General features: G+C 42.9%; 3 long non-coding RNA genes across 3 annotated transcripts; all 3 read right to left on the bottom strand.

Moving 5' to 3' along the window:
- Positions 1–6,923: 6,923 nt before the first annotated feature.
- LOC145431361 (uncharacterized) lies at positions 6,924–9,313 on the bottom strand. The gene is made up of 2 exons (XR_013911660.1): positions 8,107–9,313; positions 6,924–8,028 (listed from the first exon to the last, which is right to left on the bottom strand). It is a non-coding gene; the product is annotated as an uncharacterized LOC145431361 (long non-coding RNA).
- A 5,969-nt stretch (positions 9,314–15,282) lies between these two features.
- LOC145431357 (uncharacterized) lies at positions 15,283–17,155 on the bottom strand. Its single transcript, XR_013911656.1, has 2 exons — positions 16,857–17,155; positions 15,283–16,202 (listed from the first exon to the last, which is right to left on the bottom strand). It is a non-coding gene; the product is annotated as an uncharacterized LOC145431357 (long non-coding RNA).
- A 7,231-nt stretch (positions 17,156–24,386) lies between these two features.
- LOC145431360 (uncharacterized) lies at positions 24,387–26,778 on the bottom strand. The gene is made up of 2 exons (XR_013911659.1): positions 25,570–26,778; positions 24,387–25,491 (listed from the first exon to the last, which is right to left on the bottom strand). It is a non-coding gene; the product is annotated as an uncharacterized LOC145431360 (long non-coding RNA).
- Positions 26,779–27,011: the final 233 nt, after the last annotated feature.

Here is a 27,011-nt window from a genome sequence, read left to right as displayed (position 1 = left end):
TGAAAATCCTTAAATAGCCGTTAGTTCGCAGTGTTCCTCACAGCAATCAGTTGCGATTAGTTCACATTTGCGGCGTGTTTTTAAACAGTTTCCTAAAGAGATTTAAACTCTTTTTCAAGGACATTTTAAAAGTTCTGTACCAATCAGCTAAAGTTTGACAGCTGTACCGACCAGTTTCCTCCAGTCTATTAAAGCAGACTGTTTTCAAAAAATGGATAGAGGAGACGGCTCACCAAACCATGACGATGGTGAACAAAACCATGTTGGTGTAGGACTAGCAGTCAATGAGCTGCTTTTGGCACTGCTGCAACAGGGAAATCTTAGAGCAGTTGACAGGATGTTCCCCTGGATTGAAATCAATCAGTTGCGTGGTTTAGTTGATAATCAACTGCCACAACAAGAGGAGGCAGTTGATGTTCCGGCAGGAGGCATCGAAATAAATCCTCCCCAGGAAATAGCAGGACCCTGGGAAAATTTTAGAGCAGAGATGGGAGTAGGCGATGGCATTGAAAGAAATCCACCCCAGGAAATAGAAGGACCCTTGGTCATTAATGGAGCAGAGATGGGAGTAGGAGATAACATAGAAAGAAATCCACCCCAACAGATAGAACGACCATTGGTCATTAATAGAGCAGAGATGGGAGCAGGAGATTACACAGAAAGAAATCCACCTCTAGAAATAGAACAACCCGTGTACAATAATGTAGCAGAAGAAGATCCAATTATTGATGAAATCAGGTGGTGGGAAGATGAGGGATCTGAGAGCGACACTGAAAGTGTTCCTGATAGTGACACAGATGACGATGGAGACAATGGCCAGGATGCTCCTGTGCTATTGCCCCCCAACCCAGTACCAGGCGGTTCGAGGAGGAGACCAAGGGAGGAGGAGGATGAAGAAGAAGAAGATGGGAGAGCTAGGAAAATGTCTAAACACTGAATTTTGAGCTGAGCTGGACAGTCAGTGTTGCACCCATCTTCCAAAGCTACATGTGTCCTACATTGCGTTTCTTTCTGCAGAGGAGCTTGCTTCCAATAAAAGCAGCAGGAACAAAGACAGGAAACAAATAAAAAGGAAAAAGCGAAAAACTGCAAAGCAGAAAAGCAGAAAAGGAGGAAACAGAGACTCAACGAAGGAAGATAAATAACAGGAAAAAAAAGAAGAAAATGTCATGGCTGTGTGAAGGCAGGCAGGAACCCAAGAGCAGGACTCACAGAGGCAAATGTGAAGTCAAAACACCCGTCTTTATTGGGAGTTTGCCGATTGAACAGAAAACTAACTAAACTGGGAAAGCAACAGACAGGAAACCGGGCAAACAGAAAAAACAGAGTAGAATGAAGAACGACGCAACGACGAGCAGGGTGAGACTCAGACACTAAATACAAGAGGTGAACAGGACTGAAAGGACACAGCTGGGAGACACGGCTGACACTGATTACACAGACGAGACAGGGAGAGCACAAAACTGAACACACTGACATAAGACACAGACCTTCAAAATAAAACAGGAAATGCACAGACTGGACTCAGAGACACAGTAACAGACAGAGAACAGAAGGAACACATGGGCAGAAACTAAACAGAGGGAACACAGAACCCAGTGTCCTACATGTAACATGCTCAGAGACTGAATCTCGGCTGGCCCCCTCTGACCCACGGACTTAGTTTCCTGCCACCAGGGACCTGTTTACCAGACTTCCCATATACCACCCGTGACCCAATATGATTGTGCATACAAGTGGAAAGCAACATATGTGTCTCATATCACTGGTACCTTGTTAGATGGTGATGATTGTGGTCTCACTGGTCGCAGACATGGAGGGAGTGGTCCTATTGGTTGGCTCCCACATTAGGAAGGCGGGGTTGGGGCCTTCCTATCACCATTGTGCTAACGTAATTATACAATAGCATTTACAACACCACCATCTTCAAATAGAAAAACACATTATGGAATGCTATCAGTTGTGTATTGGCCTCCCCAAACCCTGGACCTCAACATTAGTGAATAGTGGGATCATCTTGACAGAGAAGGGAAGGAAAGGCAGCCAACATCCAAAAGAAGAGCTTTGAATGCATGTCTTTATCCTGTCTTCCTTCTCACCCCAACCGGTCGCAGCAGATGACCGCCCCTCCCTGAGCCTGGTTCTGCCGGAGGTTTCTTCCTGTTAAAAGGGAGTTTTTCCTTCCCACTGTCGCCAAAGTGCTTGCTCATAGGGGGTCATATTGTTGATTGTTGGGTTTTTCTCTGTATCTATTATTGTACGATCTACTGTACAATATAAAGCTCTGTGAGGCGACTGTTGTTGTGATTTGGTGCAATATAAATAAAATTGAATTGAATTGAATTGAATTGAATTGAATTGTTCACACTGCTGACTCATGACTGTGTAGCAACACATAGTTCAAATCACATCATTAAGTTCGCTGATGACACGACCGTGGTGGGTCTCATTAGCAAGAACGACGAGTCAGCGTACAGAGAGGAAGTGCAGAGACTAACGGACTGGTGTAAAGACAACAACCTGTCTCTGAATGTTGACAAGACAAAAGAGATGGTTGTTGACTTTAGGTGGACACGAGGCGACCACTCACCGCTGAGCATCAATGGCTCCTCTGTGGAGATCGTCGACAGCACCAAATTCCTGGGCGTCCACCTGGAGACGGCCCTCGGCTGGTCCCTCAACACCAGCTCCCTGCACAAGAAAGCCCAACAGCATCTCTTCTTTCTGAGAAGACTGAGAAAGGCCCGGCTTCCACCACCGATCCTGACCACCTTCTATAGAGGAACTATCGAGAGCATCCTGGGCGGCTGCATCACTGTCTGGTTTGGGAACTGTGCCATATCAGACCGCAAGACCCTACAGCGGATAGTGGGAACAGCAGAGAAGATCATCGGGGTCTCTCTCCCCTCTATTGAGGACATCTACACCACACGATGCATTCGCAAAGCCACCAGCATTGTGGCTGATCGGACACACCCCTCTCACACACTCTTCACACTCCTGCCATCTGGAAAAAGGTACCGAAGCATTCGGGCACACACATCCAGACTGTGCAACAGCTTTTTTCCACAAGCCATCCGTCTCCTCAGCAAAAAGGGACTGACTGATAAACACGCACACACACACATACACACACACTAACATTATCACTCAGCTTAACTCAACTACCTCAAAACATTGAGACTGGACTGACTAATCAACACAAGCACAAACACACTGACCTACACCACCAAACCATCGCACACACCAACCTGTAAATGGTCTTTTGCACAATATTATTACTGGACTTTCTGCACTAACTTCTGCACTTCCTAATTTTTGCTGCTACACTAAGGAATGTTTACTGTTCCTCCACTACCTCAACTCATCATCACAAAACCTTATTATTATGTTACGTTGTGTTTTTTTTTTTTGTCACACTGTCACTTGCTGCTCTTGTTTGCACATTTGCACGTGCACTTTGTTGTCTGCTGTCTGATAACAAAAAAAAAAGTCATCCTTAGAGATAGTTAGATAGTTTTTTGTTAATTTATGTTGTAATTTATGTTAGGTCAGTCTGTCTTGTCTCTGCTAGCCAGCTAACTAGGCCTCTTAGTTAGCTAGTTTAGAGTTTTCTGTTAAATTATGTTGTAAATTTATGTTGCATGTAGCACCTTGGTTCCTGGAGGAACGTTGTTTCGCCTCACTGTGTACTGTTAAACTGTATATGGTTGAAGTGACAATAAAGCCAACTTGACTTGAATTGAACTGAATTGAATGTCCTTCAAGAAGCCTGGAGAACTTTTCCTGAAGACTACTTTCGCTATAATAAAAAAAAAGAAAAAATTAAAGCAAAGGTAATGACTAGTTTGGGTGTTGTAGTCCTTTAATAATCAAGGAAAAGTAGTAAATCCACAATTTAAAAAAAAAATGCTTTTATTATAAATAATCCTGGTGTGGATTAGTTACTTACACATCAAACCAATGTTTTACAGGCAGAACATTGCTCATCTGAGTTTTTACAGACCCAGAGTGAAATTCACACAAGTTCAGCTTTCATTACCTGATCAGTGCGCCACTGAAGCAGACCCACTCTGCTCTGTCTTTGAAGATTCACCATGAGAAATTGGCATTCCTTGCTCTAACTGTCCACAATATGAAAGTCAAAGGAAAAACCGACATGTCTTTTTTTTATGTTTGTTTGTTTGTTTTAACCCACTATGGTGCCACTTAAAATCCCTGTGTTTGAACAGTACACTTCAATTCTGCTTTAACAGCAATCCTTGATGTGCAGGGAAACATCAGGGTTAGCAAACTCACAACGCGAGTCTTCTTTCTCTGGGCCACATGTGTAATATTTATGTTTTTGTCCATCGAGCCACTCCATAGAGCTTCACCGCAAGTCATGTTTAATTGCAGCAGAGAATAAACACCAGCCTTCAGACCAGCTGCAAAACAGAAAAATAAACACGTGGACAAAATGCATAAATTTGCTGTAATGTAAGTTAATAAAGTAAGTTACATACCGCAAAAGCCAATGGCTCCTCCAGTCACACAACCACTGTTGCCTTGGGGCAGACTGACAGAAGCGAGGCTGCCATATCGCGCCATCGGCCCCTCTGACCACCACCAGTAGGCGGCAGGTGAAGTGTCTTGCCCAAGGACACAACGACCGAGTCTGTCCGAGCCAGGGTTCAAACCGGCAACCTTCCGGTCACAAGCCGAACTCCCAACTCTTTGAGCCACGATCGCCCCAAAGTTTTCTCCACTTTGGATGCCTCCAGTGAGTTCTGGCAAATTCCACTGGACCCCAGCTGCCAAAAACTGACCACGTTCATAACTCCCATGGGCAGGTTTTGCTTCAGGCGTCTGCCATTTGGCATAACAGCACCCGAGATCTTCCAGCGGCTCATGAGCACTTTGCTCAAGGGCCTAGATGGGACTGTCATTGTGATGGACGACATACTGGTTTTCGGGGCTAAGAAAGAGGAGCATGACCAACGCTTAGATGCAGTATTACTGACAATCAAAGCATCAGGCCTTAAGCTCAACAGGTCCAAGCAGCTATGGCCTGCATGCTGCACTGTTACAGGACCATGACGGGGAGTTTTGGCCTGTTGCTTTTTGTTCTCGCACTCTCACAGATGCAGAGAAAAGATATTCACAGATTGAAAAAGAGTGTTTAGCATCTGTCTGGGCCTGTGAACGTTTTTCCCGCTACATCCAAGGCATGGGTCATGTATGTGTACAAACTGACCATAAGCCCTTGGTGCCTTTGATCAACTCATACGACCTTGACCAAACACCACTGAGATGTCAGAGACTGCTGATGCGACTGATGTGATTCAGTGTCACTGCTGAGCATGTTCTCGGTAAACAGTTAGTGGTGGCGGACGCACTCTCCAGACATCCACTGCATGGATGCTATCAGTTCGAGACAGACAGCCGGGTCAAGGTATATGTGAGCAACGTAGTGACAAGCAAACCTATCAAGTCACATAAGTTGGAGGAAATTCACAGTGCTACACAGATGGACCCAGAGCTTCAAAAAGCAATCATTTTCATCAGACAAGGGTGGCCTTTGAGAATGGCAAAGAGTTCATCACTGCAAGGCTTCTATGCAGCCAGAAGCCACCTTTCAGAATCAGACGGTCTAGTGCTCTACCACGATCGCATTGTAATTCCCACAGCACTCAGACCCAGTGTCCTTGACCAATTACATGAAGGCCACCAAGGACTAACTAAATGTAGAGAGCGTGCAAGATCAACAGTGTGGTGGCCCACCATTGGACTTCAAATGACACACAAGGTGAGATCATGCAACTTTTGCAGAGAGCACAAGCCTACACAGCGACGGGAACCCCTCGTGACTACTCCTCTGCCCAATGGCCCCTGGCAAACGATTGCAGCACTCGAAAAGACATTGTTGCCCAGTCCAGTCAATAGGGACACGGTTTGCCAAAGGGATGCTCCAAAGGGAGACTGAGGACTATCTCCTTTCTATGTTCTAAGGGCAGAATAATACCTTATCAGGACTGAGGGTAGTCTACCCCTGTGATGTCGTACGTTCTGACAACACTGTTTTATATTTAAAGTACTTTTGTTAAAGGGGAAGATGTTGTGAGATTTATTTTTGTTGTACTAGTAAGGCTACTATGGGGCCGGCCACTAGAGGTCGCTGGAACACTGTATGTTTTTGGAAAATTGATGTAGCCACGTACACTGGTGCTACAGTTCAATAAAAGTAGTCCGTGCTGAATAAACCCTGCGTCTTATTGCCTCCTATCATGACAGAGCTTGAGCAAGATCTTACTATTTCACAGATGTGGCGTATGGCTGAATTGTGTAAGCCTGATTTATACTGTCCTCAATAAATCTGTGTTTGTTTAATATAGGGCAGAAATATGATAAAATACTTATAATTGTAGAGTTTGTTTTCATGGAAAGTGAGAATTTTTTTTGTTTTGAAACAAATAATAATCATTTTTAAATAATCTCTTTAGTCACAATAAATTTGCAGTGAGCAGGAACATTGTGCACTGAATTCCTGTTTTTTTCTAAATGTAGGTATTATCAGCATCCGATAAAGATCCTTCTCAAAAAAAAGTCTTTGCCAAATTTTAGACACATTACAGAAACATAAGAGCTTCTAAAAGCATCTTGGCCATTTGGCAGCTGTTGAAACACATCCAGACATATTGGAATATTAGGATATATATTATTGGACTGGAATATTAGAAACTACATGTGTATCCCCAGTCAAAATTGCACTCACACAGTAGTCCTGAGGAAATAAACATTTTTGTCTGTCTTTTTTGATAACTTGTAAAAGTCAAAGTTTCCAAAGAATAGATTCAAATGAAAAAAGAAAAAGAAAAAAAACTTGTGTAATTTATCAGGAGTGATCATACTAAATGCAAAACAGAAGCAAATGAACACACAACTGGGGTAGAATGTTTATTAGAATTTGCAATTAGCGATGTAACATTCACCTACATGACACAAAGGAAGTCATAAATATGCTAATATGCACAACTCTGTTGAAATGAGCTTCTTTCATCGGGGGATGATATCCACTGATATATCTCCATGTAGTTGGATAGGGATGAATGCACAGATACCTGTCACTCTGATGACACAGTAAATAAAAGTACAAAATAAACAGAGTCCATATCAAATATTTAGATACACGTAAAAAGAAATTAGAAACAAGTCAGAAGAGCACTGGATAATTAGCAAAAAGCAAAAAGTAAAGAAAAAAAGCTTTGTAATTCACTGCACTGCACTGCACCCGTAATAGTATTGTTTCCGCTCCTGTACACGGAGTATCAATGGCAATTATTAAAAAGAAGCTAAGCAGATCCTCATTAATCTTATAATATCATTCTGCTTATAACCTTTTTATTATAAAAAATATGACATCAAACATGAAACAGGCATGAGAAACAAAGAACAATCCAAACAGGTTTCCTGCTGCACCTTCAACTGTACAGGTAATGATTCAGAGTCAGAATTCAATTCAATTGAATCACAACATTAAGGCAGTTTATACTGTAGGATAAACCCTGCGGTATTACATAGAACATTCTAGCAACTGGAGCAAGCACTTGGTGACAGTGGGAAGAAAAAAAAACCTCTTTTAATAGGAAGAAGCCTCTGCTCTGGGAGCGACGGCTTCTTCTTCTACCACGTCTGGTTGGCTGTGAGGGGGGCAGACAAAAGACACACTGTCTGAGAGACAGAGATTAACAATAGAAATTAATATAGAGACTACAATTATTGATTACATGTACAGTGGTGTATAAAAGTTGTCATGGTCTGGAGGGCAGACCGTGGGGGATGTAGGAGAAAGGACCCAAAACGCAGACTTAATGGAATAAACAGTGGGTTTATTTACAGTGAGGTAATTGTACACCACACATTAAATCTCCAAAAGTGCTCCCTCAACTCCCGTGACGTGTCTTCTCCCAAGTGCTGGTATCCCGTGCTCTCTGCCCCTGTGCCTTCACACACCCCGTGTGTCTTGCAGTCCTGTGTTCCGCTGTCCTCCTGGGGAAAAACACAGACACAGCCGTTATGGCACCAACTCCGGCAGGCATACACTTTAACAACACTAGAAACACTGACATGGAGTCTAACTCAACGATCCTGCGCCGGAGGAAGCTCCATCGCTCTGTTAAGTAGCTCCCCCGACGATCCTGATCAGAAGCAGGTGTGTGGTAAGCTAGGCGTGACCAGCAGCTGGCAGGGCCACACCCATCAGGCCTGCAGGTGGCTGTCCTTCATCCTCCAGCCTCTCACACACACACACACACACACACACGGAACACAAGAGCACAGTGCAGCAAACATACATCCAATACACTAATAACAATAAAGGTCCACACTGTTCACGAACCCCGAGTCCCCGGCACCGGGTCCGTGACAGTACCCCCCCTCAAAGGGTCGACTCCCGACGACCCAAAACAAAACCACAGAACAACCAACCCAGGGCGGGTGGCGGGGGGTCCAGGACGGAGGGCCCCAAAACCACTCCGCTAAACAGCCACCACAAAGCAACAAAAGAAAAAACACAGTTCAACAGTTCAATCCCCCGGTCCAGTGGCAGCAAACACAGTTTTGGCGGCCGACCTGTAGGACGGCAAAACAAGCGGGACCCGCTGCGGGTTAGGCAGTGGCGGCAAAAAAGTTCAGGTGGCCTACCTCTAACCCCTTGATGGAAACGCAGGAGCTCCGGCGGGCGGCCATGGGTCCGGCAGCCGCGGTGGAACGGTTCTGGTGGCCTGCCACGGGTCCGGTGGCGGCGGCGTTGCTCCTCCGGCGGCCTGCCACGGGTCCGGTGGCGGCGGCATTGTAGCTCCCGCCTCAGCACAACCCATGATTCTCGATGTACCGGCCGGGCTGCAGGACGTGGCGGCCGGGCTGCTGTGGCGGCCGGGCTGCTGGACGTGATTTTTTAAATAACCATTTCAAACTATTTACAGAACAATCAGTTGTTCTGCATTCAATAAGATGCAACACAAATTATTTGTGCCACTCCAAAAACACAATTTCTGTCCACTATAAAGGAGAACATCACAGCCTGATACCTGCAGGTCTGACAGCAGCAGGTGTATCACTCCTGTTTCTACCTGGAGACAGCAGTCGCCTCATTGTTCTGACACACAACACAAAACTATCCACAACACTACACACTAACTACACACTCCAAACACGCTAAACGTCACAAAACTCTCTCTCTCTCTCTCTTTTTCGTTAGACAGTGATCATGATTACCGTCCGCGGGAGCGCGCGCAGCTACTTAACGCTGTAGCGTCCACATTACTTACAGCTACTTCCATGCAACTGATATAAGATGCAGTAAGCTGAACACAGCTTCAATCGTCTGTTTGTTGAAAAATAGTAACGGAGCGCATTTTCTTGTTAGTAACTGTAACGGCGTTGTAACGATAGGAATAGTAATTAGTTAGATTACTCATTACTGAAAAAAGTAATGCCGTTATTCCCATCACTGCTAATAGCTAATAACTAATCATTTAAAGTTGCCTGCAGCATTCAAATTGTAAATATGTGAATTTTGGGGGGTAATTGGTAGCACGTTGTTGAGTGCAGCCTTTATGGACAACAGAAACAGGGGACGTGTTTGCCTTTATTACCACTTTGTGTTGGCATTCTTTTGTAACTTAGTCATCATCTGCGTCATCAGCATAAATTCATTACATACATTCATTATTTGGACCTGTTCTTCTAGACTGGCGCAAAGAGCTTATAGCATTAGAGAAAGACACCCGGTGATCACACAGTCCCGCACAGTGAGGATAAAGCTCTCGCTTTTAACAAGAGGGAGTAGGAGCCACCTTCTTTGACCAGTAGTGGATCAAGAAACTGAAAAAATATACAACCGGCCATCTGCCACAACCCAACCAGTCGCGGTAGATTGCCGCCCTTCCCTGAGCCTGGTTCTGCTGGAGGATTATTCCTGTTAAAAGGGAGTTTTTCCTTCCCACTGTTGCCAAAGCGGGTCATATTACTGTTGGGCAACTAACAATAATATGACTTTCTTTGTATTATTTCTCCGTATTATTGTAGGGTCCACCTTACAATATAAAGCGCCTTGAGGCAACTGTGATTTGCTGTATAAATAAAATTGAATTGAACTGAAGATCAAAAAGAGGCCACCAAATATATCAGCTAGCAGCAGAGCACCACTATGCATCACATCAGGATTAGAACCATAAGGCAGGTCTCCTTTCAAAATGGTCCACCGCACTTCAGTACTTATGTATTTAAACTCCTTGGAAAAAAATTGTGGATATACAGTTATGTAGCACAAATTTGACAAATTTCTATAGTTTCTTTACTTGAGTATATCAAGTATTCACATTCTACTTAGAAATATTTGGGGAAATGTTAACAAGCGTAAAGCGCACGAAAGTCTGTTAAGAAGCCTCGAGATGCATTGTTAGGTCAGCAAATTTGAGCCATTTTATCAAGTTTCATTTAAGCTGATGGAGTTTTTGGCTAAAAACCTAAAGACTCCATCAAGATTATTGCAGGACCATCAGTCTTGCACTACAGATATTCCTGCAATCTCGACCTCTTTAGACTTTCTTTATGCACCTTGGAAGTTAACAAATGTGTTTCAGTTTGCTTCTAATCTGAAACAAATAAACTAGATTTGGTTCAGAAACTATTTTCCATTTCCAAAATGTGTGGACATATTTTGAATAAAAACTGCTGTGAGGGAGGCACTGTTTTGTAAAAATCACATTTGTAAGAATGTATCCAAATAGCTAAGGTCATTTTAATACACTGAATGATTCCAGAACTTCTTTTCATTAGTTAAGAACTAAAACTATTTATTATGTTTTTACACATTAGCGCTATTTGTAATGTCTGTTGTTACTGAATATGATTTCGATTTGGAAAAGAGAAGAAAGTGTGGTCATATTCTGCTGTAGTGTAATTACACTGGAGCATATGTTTGTTATTTAAGCTTTTGGTTAATGTGCACAGATATTTTTACAATTATTTACATGACATTCTGAGATGAAGGCTGATGAGGTTGAAGGAAAACATACTGTAAAAGCATCTCATGCAAACCACTTGAGAATATAAGCTCAAGACTAAAGTCAAGATTTCATGAGGGAAGTTGAAAGAAAAGAGGAAATCTGTTTGCTGTGCATTTAAGACTCTGTGTCCTTTAAAAGTGTACATTATGGACATTCAAATGTATTCAACGCAAGCCTTTATTTTTATATTGTACATGTATAAAAAGCACATTAAGAAAAGTGAAAGAAGTGCTCACTATCACACTGAGTTATAAACCAGTGTGGATTGTATAACTGCTGTGGACAAATTGGTGGCCAAACAAATATGCTTATTTATACAGACGGCCTAAACTGTAGACAATAATGTGCAGTGTGCACTTGTATCTTCCATATTTATGTTCATTGAAAATGCCTTGTATTATATTTTCAATTAAAATTTAAAAAGATCAGCTGTTTGTGAGTTTTGTTTTATTCTTGTTTTCCAAGTTTTACCAATTTTGTCTTCTTGGCAAGCTTGTAGAAGGAAGGAAGGATTGATGACTGAGCTTGAAAGGACACAGGGTTTTCCTTTGGCGTTTTTTGTTAGAAAAAAGCTGACAAGGATCTGTCATTAAACAATCCAGCACCAAGAGAGGACCAGCCACTCCTTTAAGTAGCGGTTCAGGACAATGTCATCACAGGCGTGTGGAAGTGTGGAACCAACAGGCAGAAAATCTCCACTAAGTCCCGCTGCTGCACAAAAACAAGCACACACACGTAAACACACAAACCAGGATAGCAGAGGAATTGAGTAGATAGCTGAGGTGGAGAGATGGACAGGAAGTAGGAGGTCAGCATGGAGAGGACAGAGGGAACAGATACAGAACTGATGAATAATCAGCAAATACAATGATGTCAAAAGTATGACAATCCCTTAAAAACATCCTGGGATCAGAGCTTTCTGTGTGAACTGAAAAAGATTCTTCATCTTTTTGCCAAACACATTTCGTTTTTCCAAGATCAGACCTATGCATCCTCTATAGCAGGGGTGGGCAACTCCAGGCCTCGAGGACTGGTGTCCTGAGACCTCTACTGAGCCCGCAGTACTTCAACACAGCTCACACTGTTACACTGGAGGCATAAAAATAACCCCTAAAAAGAACAAACCCGGTGATTCTATCAGCTGTAATGGTATCATCTGTCCACAAGGTGTCAGATTTTATTGGTCGATTCACTGAGCAACCCTTTGATATCCATAAAGCTAAAACACTTCACAGCCTGATTGTTTGCTTTGCAACAATCCCACCAACTTCATATGTCTACATTATTGCTGTTGAGAGTTTGATGAGCCAGTACCTTCTGCTTCTGCATAGTCTTTATACAGCAATAAACAGCTGTGAATGTTATTGTGTATGAATTTTCTAGAATGAGGCTGTAGAGGTGCTACATAAATCCCAGTGAGGTTCAGCCTACCATGTTGTACTGGATGGGAGACGAGGAGGAAAGAAGCAAGCCTGCTGGAGAAACTCACACTGATTTACAACTGAAAGAAAAAAGTGCAAAAACAGAGAAAAGCCTTACATAAATGAAGAGCTTTTCCCCTCTGCTCCTCCTTCATCAGATCTCTTTCTGGTACAGGAAAATTCAGAATCGATTCGTGTTTATGGATGGATTTATGTGGATGGACCAAAGAAGTTCAAATGAAACATGGAAGCACATAACGGAGTGAGTAGAAACTAGGAAAGTGCTCAAAGCTTTAGCTGTGTGTGAAAATTAACCAAAACAACAATAATGTTTGTCAGGTTACATGGATGAAAATCATCACTTCATAAGATCACTCAGGAGTAACATGACTAAGTACAAGTTCCTGTTTGACTCTAAAAAAAACAAAAAAAACTTCATATTTGAAAGTCCTGAAGTGCACAGTGTCATGTAAAAAAATTAGACTCTAGAAGTAAAAATAGTATTTTATATTCAGTCCTGTATTTAAGAGGGATCCAGTGCAGAGGAGCCAGTGTAGGAGAAAAATGCTCTCCCTTTCTGTTCCCTGTCATTTTTGCTTTGATTTTTAGGAAATCCTGAAAGTAACAAATTACAGTAGTCAACAGGGAAGCAGCAAAGTCTTAAACACCAGATGTGCTTATCCGGGATTTAAATCTTGAAGTTGGATCAGTGACTCTTGGCTGAATGTCCTGGAGCTGTATGTGAGGCATTCAGGGAACACCAGTCAATCGCAGCTACATTGTTAGCAGAGATTATATTCTTCATGAAATGAACAAAATACAATTACTATTCTCTTAAACAAGCAAAAAGGAAAACCCACAAAAAACAACCATGCTGAGTAAGTTTTTAAAATGTCCTTATAAGATCCCAAAAGATTGACTCTGTAAATCTCAACGTAGCGTTTTCAGTGGGAGAAACATTTTGTCACTCAACCAAGTCACTTCTTCAGTCTCAGCTGGCTACAGGTTTCCCCAACCTTTTAAACAGTACATTTCCACAATGACTGAAACTAGCACCACTGACAAACAATCGGCTGTGAGGTCAGTTCCTTGATCATTAACATGCAAATTGTCTGAGACTAAGAAAGTCACACATGTGCAAATAAGTCTAGGTTAGGTTCCCCCTGTGTCATTGTCCTCTGTGTACCTTTGTGTGTGTGTGTGTGTGTGTGTGTGTGTGTGTGTGTGTGTGTGTGTGTGTGTGTGTGTGTCCCCTCTTTTTCTGTCTCATCTCCCTTAACTGTTTCCGTTGTTTAGAGCACAGGATTTCCTTCTGTGCCACCTAAAGTTACGTAATATTAGCTGCGCTGTTCTGGCTTCTATTTTGTAAGCCAATTGAAATTCCTTTGTGCCTTGATGCTTGCATAATATTTTTGCTTTCATTTATGCTCATGTTGCTTTATTATCCATCCATCCTCTTCAACGTATCCTTATCAGCCAGTAATGCAATTCATCCTGATCGGTGATTGGTCAAAAGTCTAGGGTGGCAGAAGGGGGGAGAAGAGGCTTGTGATTGGTGAAAAATGTGCAATAAAGGAGACTTCTCTTTTCCATTTCTCTTTTTTTCTTTATCAGGTGATGTCTCCAGCTCCTTTATCTCACCTGATGCCTGGACTGCCGTCTGTGGTCTTCAGTATGATCACAACGTGTTATTTATGTATTTTGACTGACTTACAATGACAGGACAGTAAGCATTATCAGTGCACATGCAATAAAAGCATGTAGTTGTCACTCTAACATTGATGAGGATTTTCCTTTGGCTCTTTTGAACCAAAACAGGTTGGAAAATCCCCTGAAATTAAGAGCAATCGAGAATGAATTGCTTTCTTCTCTTCTGTGTTATTATGATGTGCAAAGACTAGCCATAAAAGGAGTCTTTTAGGTTGCCCCGATGAGACGATGTAATTGTTTTACTTTTATACTGGAAAATGTGAAGGATTATTTATACCATTGTACTAGTCATTTACAGACATGCAAGAAATTAAATGCATACCGTGAACTCTTGACCCGCACACGAAGAGACATTGTTGCACTTTGCTGCCATGTTAGGGTCCACTTGTCAAAGGTCAAAGAGTTGTAAAATCACGACAAAGATGCTATGAGAGATTATGTTTGTCCTGTGACAAAATATTTGAAGAGGGGTCACTGAATAGTTCATTATGAAAATGTTGTGATCATATACCTTTCACAGTCACTCGACCTCAACCAAGACTATTTGGGGGAAATTTGACTGTCATAACAGATAGATATTAGCTTTGTTATTGTTTCCGAATCAATTCCAGGAAACACTGAAGCTGTTGCAGAGGCATGTGTTGTACAAATACTTCAAAAACTTGTGTTTGCCACCTGCTTGTACACATTGCTTCTGTGGTTCCGGTCTGTTATGTGTTTTGTTATGGAAATTTTAACAATAACCTGCAACACACCCAGTGAGCTTGATTTGAAGTGGGTTTAATAAACACATTGCAATGTGGAGAGAGCATCCCAGTGAAACACTAGGATCATCCCACTATCTATTTAACGTCTCCCATTACAATGGCCTCACTGTGTTAACATTCCACATGCATGTAAACTGGTGATGGGAGTGCTCTTACTATAGTAAAGTGAGAAAGTGATATTACTATAACTAATGTGATATGATTAAACATGTGATTACTACATGAGAAAAGAAGTTTGCCTCCACAGTTTCTACATAGTTTTGTCTTCTGAGCCTGTTGGCAGAGAATGCTATTTGTGTGCAACTTAATAAAAACATATCAAACATATTTCTCTTTCTATAGATTTTATTTATTTATACTTGTATGTTTTGTCAGTGCCCTTACGATTATTGTGGTGCTGATTCAAAGAAGATCAGTAAGTCTAAGGCAGATTAAAGCCCAACTTAGGCATTCATTAAGTGAATCCACAACTCACTGTTACTATAACACAGGACACTTCATTAAAGTGGATGAAACAGGAATACAGGAAAACAGCACTGCAGGGTAGTCAATCAGTGAACTTGATTATGAATCCAATGCAAGGGGCTTTACATAATCAACTGTGTACAAAAAGTCAATAGTCCCTGTCAGGTACGCTGGAATCATACACGTTACCATCAACAGTATCATTGTGAATGTTACACACTTAAAGAAAGTTTACAATGAGCAATATGTACTGACAATAGCCATACACAGGTAAATGTGTAGTAAATGGTAATGCAGTAAATCTGCCTAGTACGATATTAAATACACGAACACTTACGACTTCATATATGTCACATCGTTTGTAACGAGCCACGGAAAGCACCACCGGGCACTGCAGACGTGAAGGCGCGTGGATACCGTCTGTGCCTGTGAATTTTTCTGTTTTGAGGACGGCTTCTTTTACCTGTCACTACAGATGGTCTGTTTATGTTTTGATTGAGAGCCTTTTTTTGGGCAGCTGAAGAGGAGAAGTCTATCTTATGGCCAACCTCTGGCTGTATCTTGGTCATATTACCCAGCAAAATCAAGTATGCAGGTTCATCTGTAACAGTCCTTGTGCCACAGATCCACACTGTTGCTTCTACTTTAAACAGAAGAGCAGAGACATGGGTGCAGGTCTCCGCGACTCCGGCCATACAGCTGCAGTGGGCGGCTTCAACCTTCCCTGTGATGCTCACAATGACCCATGGCTGCAATGCTGGTTGATTCAGTCTTTGAGAGTGCAGTACCTGAAACACACACAGGCAAAGTTCAAGACACGAACTTTAATAAGCCAAGGCCGACACAAATGTGTTGTGTCTACGTTCAAATACATTAATCATAAATGTAACAACTAAAGTGTTTTTATGTATCCATATATAGAAAGCTGCATGTTATATTTTAAATCTGCATGTTTCTTTTTAGAAACCTATCAGCAAAAAACTTAAGTATGTAATGCAAGGATGTAATCACTTTCAAGAGTGAGAAAGCATAAAGTTCGACTTTAAGTGACAATTGTGGACACTTAATATGATAAGGCGATTCTGCAGGTCATTAATCAATGTATAAAACTAAAATAAAATGTGTCACTAAAATGTATTTAGTGACACAGCACACAAACACGGAAGCAAGATGTGTAATTAGGATTATTTATAATAAATATGAATTAATTAGTGTAATTTCATTAACCATAGAGAATAACTAAATCCTTCAGGACAATGTCACATCAGTGCACTGAACTCACTATGGCATCCATCTAACAGAGCTTCCACATGTTCTCACTGTAATTTCCCCTCATGAATGAATTTATGCTGCACTAATCTGAATGTTCGGAGGGAAATCAAACGCATTTTACTCGTAGTACTCAAGCTGACTTCACTTGGTTTGAATGACGGCGTACTCACAATTGCACCCAGTCCTTGGTGAATTGGATGTGCGCCTCCAGAGATTTATGACGGCGAAACTGGTGCGCCGTGTATGCGCTGACTTTACAGACAAGGTACGAGAACAGATCATGCTAAGTCAACAGCGGTTTGGTCTTCAGGGTTTCTACTCCACTTTCATACGGGTCCACATTTCCGATGCACGCTACTTTTTGCAAGTACCGTCTCTTTGCATGTGGACACAAACTGTCTCTACACCGTCCTTTTCATTTTGAGCTACAGTGTGTTTGTTTTGATTCGTGGCCTGGTGCTCCCACAATGCATTGCGGCGTTACGTCAACTCCAAAGCCCGTTGCGTGCAGGAGAATATGCGCATGCGCATTGCCATGGTGATTTTAAACGTGCAAAAATTCTGTTTAGTAGTTGTTGCTGTTTCTTTCTTTCTTTCTTTCTTTCTTTCTTTCACTATAATTCATTCAAGGCTTTGTGGGAAATGCTTCTCCTGTAAAAGTTTCAGTCACCGGCGACATTTTTTCATCAGCAGAACGTTGACCGTCATCACAATGAACCAAATTCGATGACGTCACAAAAGTCAGCTCAAAGCACAACCAATCAAAATCTTGACTTTGATCTGAAAATCCTTAAATAGCCGTTAGTTCGCAGTGTTCCTCACAGCAATCAGTTGCGATTAGTTCACATTTGCGTCGTGTTTTTAAACAGTTTCCTAAAGAGATTTAAACTCTTTTTCAAGGACATTTTAAAAGTTCTGTACCAATCAGCTAAAGTTTGACAGCTGTACCGACCAGTTTCCTCCAGTCTATTAAAGCAGACTGTTTTCAAAAAATGGATAGAGGAGACGGCTCACCAAACCATGACGATGGTGAACAAAACCATGTTGGTGTAGGACTAGCAGTCAATGAGCTGCTTTTGGCACTGCTGCAACAGGGAAATCTTAGAGCAGTTGACAGGATGTTCCCCTGGATTGAAATCAATCAGTTGCGTGGTTTAGTTGATAATCAACTGCCACAACAAGAGGAGGCAGTTGATGTTCCGGCAGGAGGCATCGAAATAAATCCTCCCCAGGAAATAGCAGGACCCTGGGAAAATTTTAGAGCAGAGATGGGAGTAGGCGATGGCATTGAAAGAAATCCACCCCAGGAAATAGAACAACCCTTGGTCATTAATGGAGCAGAGATGGGAGTAGGAGATAACATAGAAAGAAATCCACCCCAACAGATAGAACGACCATTGGTCATTAATAGAGCAGAGATGGGAGCAGGAGATTACACAGAAAGAAATCCACCTCTAGAAATAGAACAACCCGTGTACAATAATGTAGCAGAAGAAGATCCAATTATTGATGAAATCAGGTGGTGGGAAGATGAGGGATCTGAGAGCGACACTGAAAGTGTTCCTGATAGTGACACAGATGACGATGGAGACAATGGCCAGGATGCTCCTGTGCTATTGCCCCCCAACCCAGTACCAGGCGGTTCGAGGAGGAGACCAAGGGAGGAGGAGGATGAAGAAGAAGAAGATGGGAGAGCTAGGAAAATGTCTAAACACTGAATTTTGAGCTGAGCTGGACAGTCAGTGTTGCACCCATCTTCCAAAGCTACATGTGTCCTACATTGCGTTTCTTTCTGCAGAGGAGCTTGCTTCCAATAAAAGCAGCAGGAACAAAGACAGGAAACAAATAAAAAGGAAAAAGCGAAAAACTGCAAAGCAGAAAAGCAGAAAAGGAGGAAACAGAGACTCAACGAAGGAAGATAAATAACAGGAAAAAAAAGAAGAAAATGTCATGGCTGTGTGAAGGCAGGCAGGAACCCAAGAGCAGGACTCACAGAGGCAAATGTGAAGTCAAAACACCCGTCTTTATTGGGAGTTTGCCGATTGAACAGAAAACTAACTAAACTGGGAAAGCAACAGACAGGAAACCGGGCAAACAGAAAAAACAGAGTAGAATGAAGAACGACGCAACGACGAGCAGGGTGAGACTCAGACACTAAATACAAGAGGTGAACAGGACTGAAAGGACACAGCTGGGAGACACGGCTGACACTGATTACACAGACGAGACAGGGAGAGCACAAAACTGAACACACTGACATAAGACACAGACCTTCAAAATAAAACAGGAAATGCACAGACTGGACTCAGAGACACAGTAACAGACAGAGAACAGAAGGAACACATGGGCAGAAACTAAACAGAGGGAACACAGAACCCAGTGTCCTACATGTAACATGCTCAGAGACTGAATCTCGGCTGGCCCCCTCTGACCCACGGACTTAGTTTCCTGCCACCAGGGACCTGTTTACCAGACTTCCCATATACCACCCGTGACCCAATATGATTGTGCATACAAGTGGAAAGCAACATATGTGTCTCATATCACTGGTACCTTGTTAGATGGTGATGATTGTGGTCTCACTGGTCGCAGACATGGAGGGAGTGGTCCTATTGGTTGGCTCCCACATTAGGAAGGCGGGGTTGGGGCCTTCCTATCACCATTGTGCTAACGTAATTATACAATAGCATTTACAACACCACCATCTTCAAATAGAAAAACACATTATGGAATGCTATCAGTTGTGTATTGGCCTCCCCAAACCCTGGACCTCAACATTAGTGAATAGTGGGATCATCTTGACAGAGAAGGGAAGGAAAGGCAGCCAACATCCAAAAGAAGAGCTTTGAATGCATGTCTTTATCCTGTCTTCCTTCTCACCCCAACCGGTCGCAGCAGATGACCGCCCCTCCCTGAGCCTGGTTCTGCCGGAGGTTTCTTCCTGTTAAAAGGGAGTTTTTCCTTCCCACTGTCGCCAAAGTGCTTGCTCATAGGGGGTCATATTGTTGATTGTTGGGTTTTTCTCTGTATCTATTATTGTACGATCTACTGTACAATATAAAGCTCTGTGAGGCGACTGTTGTTGTGATTTGGTGCAATATAAATAAAATTGAATTGAATTGAATTGAATTGAATTGTTCACACTGCTGACTCATGACTGTGTAGCAACACATAGTTCAAATCACATCATTAAGTTCGCTGATGACACGACCGTGGTGGGTCTCATTAGCAAGAACGACGAGTCAGCGTACAGAGAGGAAGTGCAGAGACTAACGGACTGGTGTAAAGACAACAACCTGTCTCTGAATGTTGACAAGACAAAAGAGATGGTTGTTGACTTTAGGTGGACACGAGGCGACCACTCACCGCTGAGCATCAACGGCTCCTCTGTGGAGATCGTCGACAGCACCAAATTCCTGGGCGTCCACCTGGAGACGGCCCTCGGCTGGTCCCTCAACACCAGCTCCCTGCACAAGAAAGCCCAACAGCGTCTCTTCTTTCTGAGAAGACTGAGAAAGGCCCGGCTTCCACCACCGATCCTGACCACCTTCTATAGAGGAACTATCGAGAGCATCCTGGGCGGCTGCATCACTGGCTGGTTTGGGAACTGTGCCATATCAGACGGCAAGACCCTACAGCGGATAGTGGGAACAGCAGAGAAGATCATCGGGGTCTCTCTCCCCTCTATTGAGGACATCTACACCACACGATGCATTCGCAAAGCCACCAGCATTGTGGCTGATCGGACACACCCCTCTCACACACTCTTCACACTCCTGCCATCTGGAAAAAGGTACCGAAGCATTCGGGCACACACATCCAGACTGTACAACAGCTTTTTTCCACAAGCCATCCATCTCCTCAGCAAAAAGGGACTGACTGATAAACACGCACACACACACATACACACACACTAACATTATCACTCAGCTTAACTCAACTACCTCAAAACATTGAGACTGGACTGACTAATCAACACAAGCACAAACACACTGACCTACACCACCAAACCATCGCACACACCAACCTGTAAATGGTCTTTTGCACAATATTATTACTGGACTTTCTGCACTAACTTCTGCACTTCCTAATTTTTGCTGCTACACTAAGGAATGTTTACTGTTCCTCCACTACCTCAACTCATCATCACAAAACCTTATTATTATGTTACGTTGTGTTTTTTTTTTTTGTCACACTGTCACTTGCTGCTCTTGTTTGCACATTTGCACGTGCACTTTGTTGTCTGCTGTCTGATAACAAAAAAAAAAAGTCATCCTTAGAGATAGTTAGATAGTTTTTTGTTAATTTATGTTGTAATTTATGTTAGGTCAGTCTGTCTTGTCTCTGCTAGCCAGCTAACTAGGCCTCTTAGTTAGCTAGTTTAGAGTTTTCTGTTAAATTATGTTGTAAATTTATGTTGCATGTAGCACCTTGGTTCCTGGAGGAACGTTGTTTCGCCTCACTGTGTACTGTTAAACTGTATATGGTTGAAGTGACAATAAAGCCAACTTGACTTGAATTGAACTGAATTGAATGTCCTTCAAGAAGCCTGGAGAACTTTTCCTGAAGACTACTTTCGCTATAATAAAAAAAAAGAAAAAATTAAAGCAAAGGTAATGACTAGTTTGGGTGTTGTAGTCCTTTAATAATCAAGGAAAAGTAGTAAATCCACAATTTAAAAAAAAAATGCTTTTATTATAAATAATCCTGGTGTGGATTAGTTACTTACACATCAAACCAATGTTTTACAGGCAGAACATTGCTCATCTGAGTTTTTACAGACCCAGAGTGAAATTCACACAAGTTCAGCTTTCATTACCTGATCAGTGCGCCACTGAAGCAGACCCACTCTGCTCTGTCTTTGAAGATTCACCATGAGAAATTGGCATTCCTTGCTCTAACTGTCCACAATATGAAAGTCACAGGAAAAACCGACATGTCTTTTTTTTATGTTTGTTTGTTTGTTTTAACCCACTATGGTGCCACTTAAAATCCCTGTGTTTGAACAGTACACTTCAATTCTGCTTTAACAGCAATCCTTGATGTGCAGGGAAACATCAGGGTTAGCAAACTCACAACGCGAGTCTTCTTTCTCTGGGCCACATGTGTAATATTTATGTTTTTGTCCATCGAGCCACTCCATAGAGCTTCACCGCAAGTCATGTTTAATTGCAGCAGAGAATAAACACCAGCCTTCAGACCAGCTGCAAAACAGAAAAATAAACACGTGGACAAAATGCATAAATTTGCTGTAATGTAAGTTAATAAAGTAAGTTACATACCGCAAAAGCCAATGGCTCCTCCAGTCACACAACCACTGTTGCCTTGGGGCAGACTGACAGAAGCGAGGCTGCCATATCGCGCCATCGGCCCCTCTGACCACCACCAGTAGGCGGCAGGTGAAGTGTCTTGCCCAAGGACACAACGACCGAGTCTGTCCGAGCCAGGGTTCAAACCGGCAACCTTCCGGTCACAAGCCGAACTCCCAACTCTTTGAGCCACGATCGCCCCAAAGTTTTCTCCACTTTGGATGCCTCCAGTGAGTTCTGGCAAATTCCACTGGACCCCAGCTGCCAAAAACTGACCACGTTCATAACTCCCATGGGCAGGTTTTGCTTCAGGCGTCTGCCATTTGGCATAACAGCACCCGAGATCTTCCAGCGGCTCATGAGCACTTTGCTCAAGGGCCTAGATGGGACTGTCATTGTGATGGACGACATACTGGTTTTCGGGGCTAAGAAAGAGGAGCATGACCAACGCTTAGATGCAGTATTACTGACAATCAAAGCATCAGGCCTTAAGCTCAACAGGTCCAAGCAGCTATGGCCTGCATGCTGCACTGTTACAGGACCATGACGGGGAGTTTTGGCCTGTTGCTTTTTGTTCTCGCACTCTCACAGATGCAGAGAAAAGATATTCACAGATTGAAAAAGAGTGTTTAGCATCTGTCTGGGCCTGTGAACGTTTTTCCCGCTACATCCAAGGCATGGGTCATGTATGTGTACAAACTGACCATAAGCCCTTGGTGCCTTTGATCAACTCATACGACCTTGACCAAACACCACTGAGATGTCAGAGACTGCTGATGCGACTGATGTGATTCAGTGTCACTGCTGAGCATGTTCTCGGTAAACAGTTAGTGGTGGCGGACGCACTCTCCAGACATCCACTGCATGGATGCTATCAGTTCGAGACAGACAGCCGGGTCAAGGTATATGTGAGCAACGTAGTGACAAGCAAACCTATCAAGTCACATAAGTTGGAGGAAATTCACAGTGCTACACAGATGGACCCAGAGCTTCAAAAAGCAATCATTTTCATCAGACAAGGGTGGCCTTTGAGAATGGCAAAGAGTTCATCACTGCAAGGCTTCTATGCAGCCAGAAGCCACCTTTCAGAATCAGACGGTCTAGTGCTCTACCACGATCGCATTGTAATTCCCACAGCACTCAGACCCAGTGTCCTTGACCAATTACATGAAGGCCACCAAGGACTAACTAAATGTAGAGAGCGTGCAAGATCAACAGTGTGGTGGCCCACCATTGGACTTCAAATGACACACAAGGTGAGATCATGCAACTTTTGCAGAGAGCACAAGCCTACACAGCGACGGGAACCCCTCGTGACTACTCCTCTGCCCAATGGCCCCTGGCAAACGATTGCAGTACTCGAAAAGACATTGTTGCCCAGTCCAGTCAATAGGGACACGGTTTGCCAAAGGGATGCTCCAAAGGGAGACTGAGGACTATCTCCTTTCTATGTTCTAAGGGCAGAATAATACCTTATCAGGACTGAGGGTAGTCTACCCCTGTGATGTCGTACGTTCTGACAACACTGTTTTATATTTAAAGTACTTTTGTTAAAGGGGAAGATGTTGTGAGATTTATTTTTGTTGTACTAGTAAGGCTACTATGGGGCCGGCCACTAGAGGTCGCTGGAACACTGTATGTTTTTGGAAAATTGATGTAGCCACGTACACTGGTGCTACAGTTCAATAAAAGTAGTCCGTGCTGAATAAACCCTGCGTCTTATTGCCTCCTATCATGACAGAGCTTGAGCAAGATCTTACTATTTCACAGATGTGGCGTATGGCTGAATTGTGTAAGCCTGATTTATACTGTCCTCAATAAATCTGTGTTTGTTTAATATAGGGCAGAAATATGATAAAATACTTATAATTGTAGAGTTTGTTTTCATGGAAAGTGAGAATTTTTTTTGTTTTGAAACAAATAATAATCATTTTTAAATAATCTCTTTAGTCACAATAAATTTGCAGTGAGCAGGAACATTGTGCACTGAATTCCTGTTTTTTTCTAAATGTAGGTATTATCAGCATCCGATAAAGATCCTTCTCAAAAAAAAGTCTTTGCCAAATTTTAGACACATTACAGAAACATAAGAGCTTCTAAAAGCATCTTGGCCATTTGGCAGCTGTTGAAACACATCCAGACATATTGGAATATTAGGATATATATTATTGGACTGGAATATTAGAAACTACATGTGTATCCCCAGTCAAAATTGCACTCACACAGTAGTCCTGAGGAAATAAACATTTTTGTCTGTCTTTTTTGATAACTTGTAAAAGTCAAAGTTTCCAAAGAATAGATTCAAATGAAAAAAGAAAAAGAAAAAAAACTTGTGTAATTTATCAGGAGTGATCATACTAAATGCAAAACAGAAGCAAATGAACACACAACTGGGGTAGAATGTTTATTAGAATTTGCAATTAGCGATGTAACATTCACCTACATGACACAAAGGAAGTCATAAATATGCTAATATGCACAACTCTGTTGAAATGAGCTTCTTTCATCGGGGGATGATATCCACTGATATATCTCCATGTAGTTGGATAGGGATGAATGCACAGATACCTGTCACTCTGATGACACAGTAAATAAAAGTACAAAATAAACAGAGTCCATATCAAATATTTAGATACACGTAAAAAGAAATTAGAAACAAGTCAGAAGAGCACTGGATAATTAGCAAAAAGCAAAAAGTAAAGAAAAAAAGCTTTGTAATTCACTGCACTGCACTGCACCCGTAATAGTATTGTTTCCGCTCCTGTACACGGAGTATCAATGGCAATTATTAAAAAGAAGCTAAGCAGATCCTCATTAATCTTATAATATCATTCTGCTTATAACCTTTTTATTATAAAAAATATGACATCAAACATGAAACAGGCATGAGAAACAAAGAACAATCCAAACAGGTTTCCTGCTGCACCTTCAACTGTACAGGTAATGATTCAGAGTCAGAATTCAATTCAATTGAATCACAACATTAAGGCAGTTTATACTGTAGGATAAACCCTGCGGTATTACATAGAACATTCTAGCAACTGGAGCAAGCACTTGGTGACAGTGGGAAGAAAAAAAAACCTCTTTTAATAGGAAGAAGCCTCTGCTCTGGGAGGGACGGCTTCTTCTTCTACCACGTCTGGTTGGCTGTGAGGGGGGCAGACAAAAGACACACTGTCTGAGAGACAGAGATTAACAATAGAAATTAATATAGAGACTACAATTATTGATTACATGTACAGTGGTGTATAAAAGTTGTCATGGTCTGGAGGGCAGACCGTGGGGGATGTAGGAGAAAGGACCCAAAACGCAGACTTAATGGAATAAACAGTGGGTTTATTTACAGTGAGGTAATTGTACACCACACATTAAATCTCCAAAAGTGCTCCCTCAACTCCCGTGACGTGTCTTCTCCCAAGTGCTGGTATCCCGTGCTCTCTGCCCCTGTGCCTTCACACACCCCGTGTGTCTTGCAGTCCTGTGTTCCGCTGTCCTCCTGGGGAAAAACACAGACACAGCCGTTATGGCACCAACTCCGGCAGGCATACACTTTAACAACACTAGAAACACTGACATGGAGTCTAACTCAACGATCCTGCGCCGGAGGAAGCTCCATCGCTCTGTTAAGTAGCTCCCCCGACGATCCTGATCAGAAGCAGGTGTGTGGTAAGCTAGGCGTGACCAGCAGCTGGCAGGGCCACACCCATCAGGCCTGCAGGTGGCTGTCCTTCATCCTCCAGCCTCTCACACACACACACACACACACACACACGGAACACAAGAGCACAGTGCAGCAAACATACATCCAATACACTAATAACAATAAAGGTCCACACTGTTCACGAACCCCGAGTCCCCGGCACCGGGTCCGTGACAGTACCCCCCCTCAAAGGGTCGACTCCCGACGACCCAAAACAAAACCACAGAACAACCAACCCAGGGCGGGTGGCGGGGGGTCCAGGACGGAGGGCCCCAAAACCACTCCGCTAAACAGCCACCACAAAGCAACAAAAGAAAAAACACAGTTCAACAGTTCAATCCCCCGGTCCAGTGGCAGCAAACACAGTTTTGGCGGCCGACCTGTAGGACGGCAAAACAAGCGGGACCCGCTGCGGGTTAGGCAGTGGCGGCAAAAAAGTTCAGGTGGCCTACCTCTAACCCCTTGATGGAAACGCAGGAGCTCCGGCGGGCGGCCATGGGTCCGGCAGCCGCGGTGGAACGGTTCTGGTGGCCTGCCACGGGTCCGGTGGCGGCGGCGTTGCTCCTCCGGCGGCCTGCCACGGGTCCGGTGGCGGCGGCATTGTAGCTCCCGCCTCAGCACAACCCATGATTCTCGATGTACCGGCCGGGCTGCAGGACGTGGCGGCCGGGCTGCTGTGGCGGCCGGGCTGCTGGACGTGATTTTTTAAATAACCATTTCAAACTATTTACAGAACAATCAGTTGTTCTGCATTCAATAAGATGCAACACAAATTATTTGTGCCACTCCAAAAACACAATTTCTGTCCACTATAAAGGAGAACATCACAGCCTGATACCTGCAGGTCTGACAGCAGCAGGTGTATCACTCCTGTTTCTACCTGGAGACAGCAGTCGCCTCATTGTTCTGACACACAACACAAAACTATCCACAACACTACACACTAACTACACACTCCAAACACGCTAAACGTCACAAAACTCTCTCTCTCTCTCTCTTTTTCGTTAGACAGTGATCATGATTACCGTCCGCGGGAGCGCGCGCAGCTACTTAACGCTGTAGCGTCCACATTACTTACAGCTACTTCCATGCAACTGATATAAGATGCAGTAAGCTGAACACAGCTTCAATCGTCTGTTTGTTGAAAAATAGTAACGGAGCGCATTTTCTTGTTAGTAACTGTAACGGCGTTGTAACGATAGGAATAGTAATTAGTTAGATTACTCATTACTGAAAAAAGTAATGCCGTTATTCCCATCACTGCTAATAGCTAATAACTAATCATTTAAAGTTGCCTGCAGCATTCAAATTGTAAA

The sequence above is a fragment of the Astatotilapia calliptera genome, chromosome 10 (genome assembly GCF_964374335.1).
Source record: "Astatotilapia calliptera chromosome 10, fAstCal68.1, whole genome shotgun sequence".
In the NCBI taxonomy this organism is placed as follows: domain Eukaryota; kingdom Metazoa; phylum Chordata; class Actinopteri; order Cichliformes; family Cichlidae; genus Astatotilapia; species Astatotilapia calliptera.
Note: the sequence above shows the minus strand (reverse complement) of the source record. Positions and strands in the feature narration are given on the sequence as shown.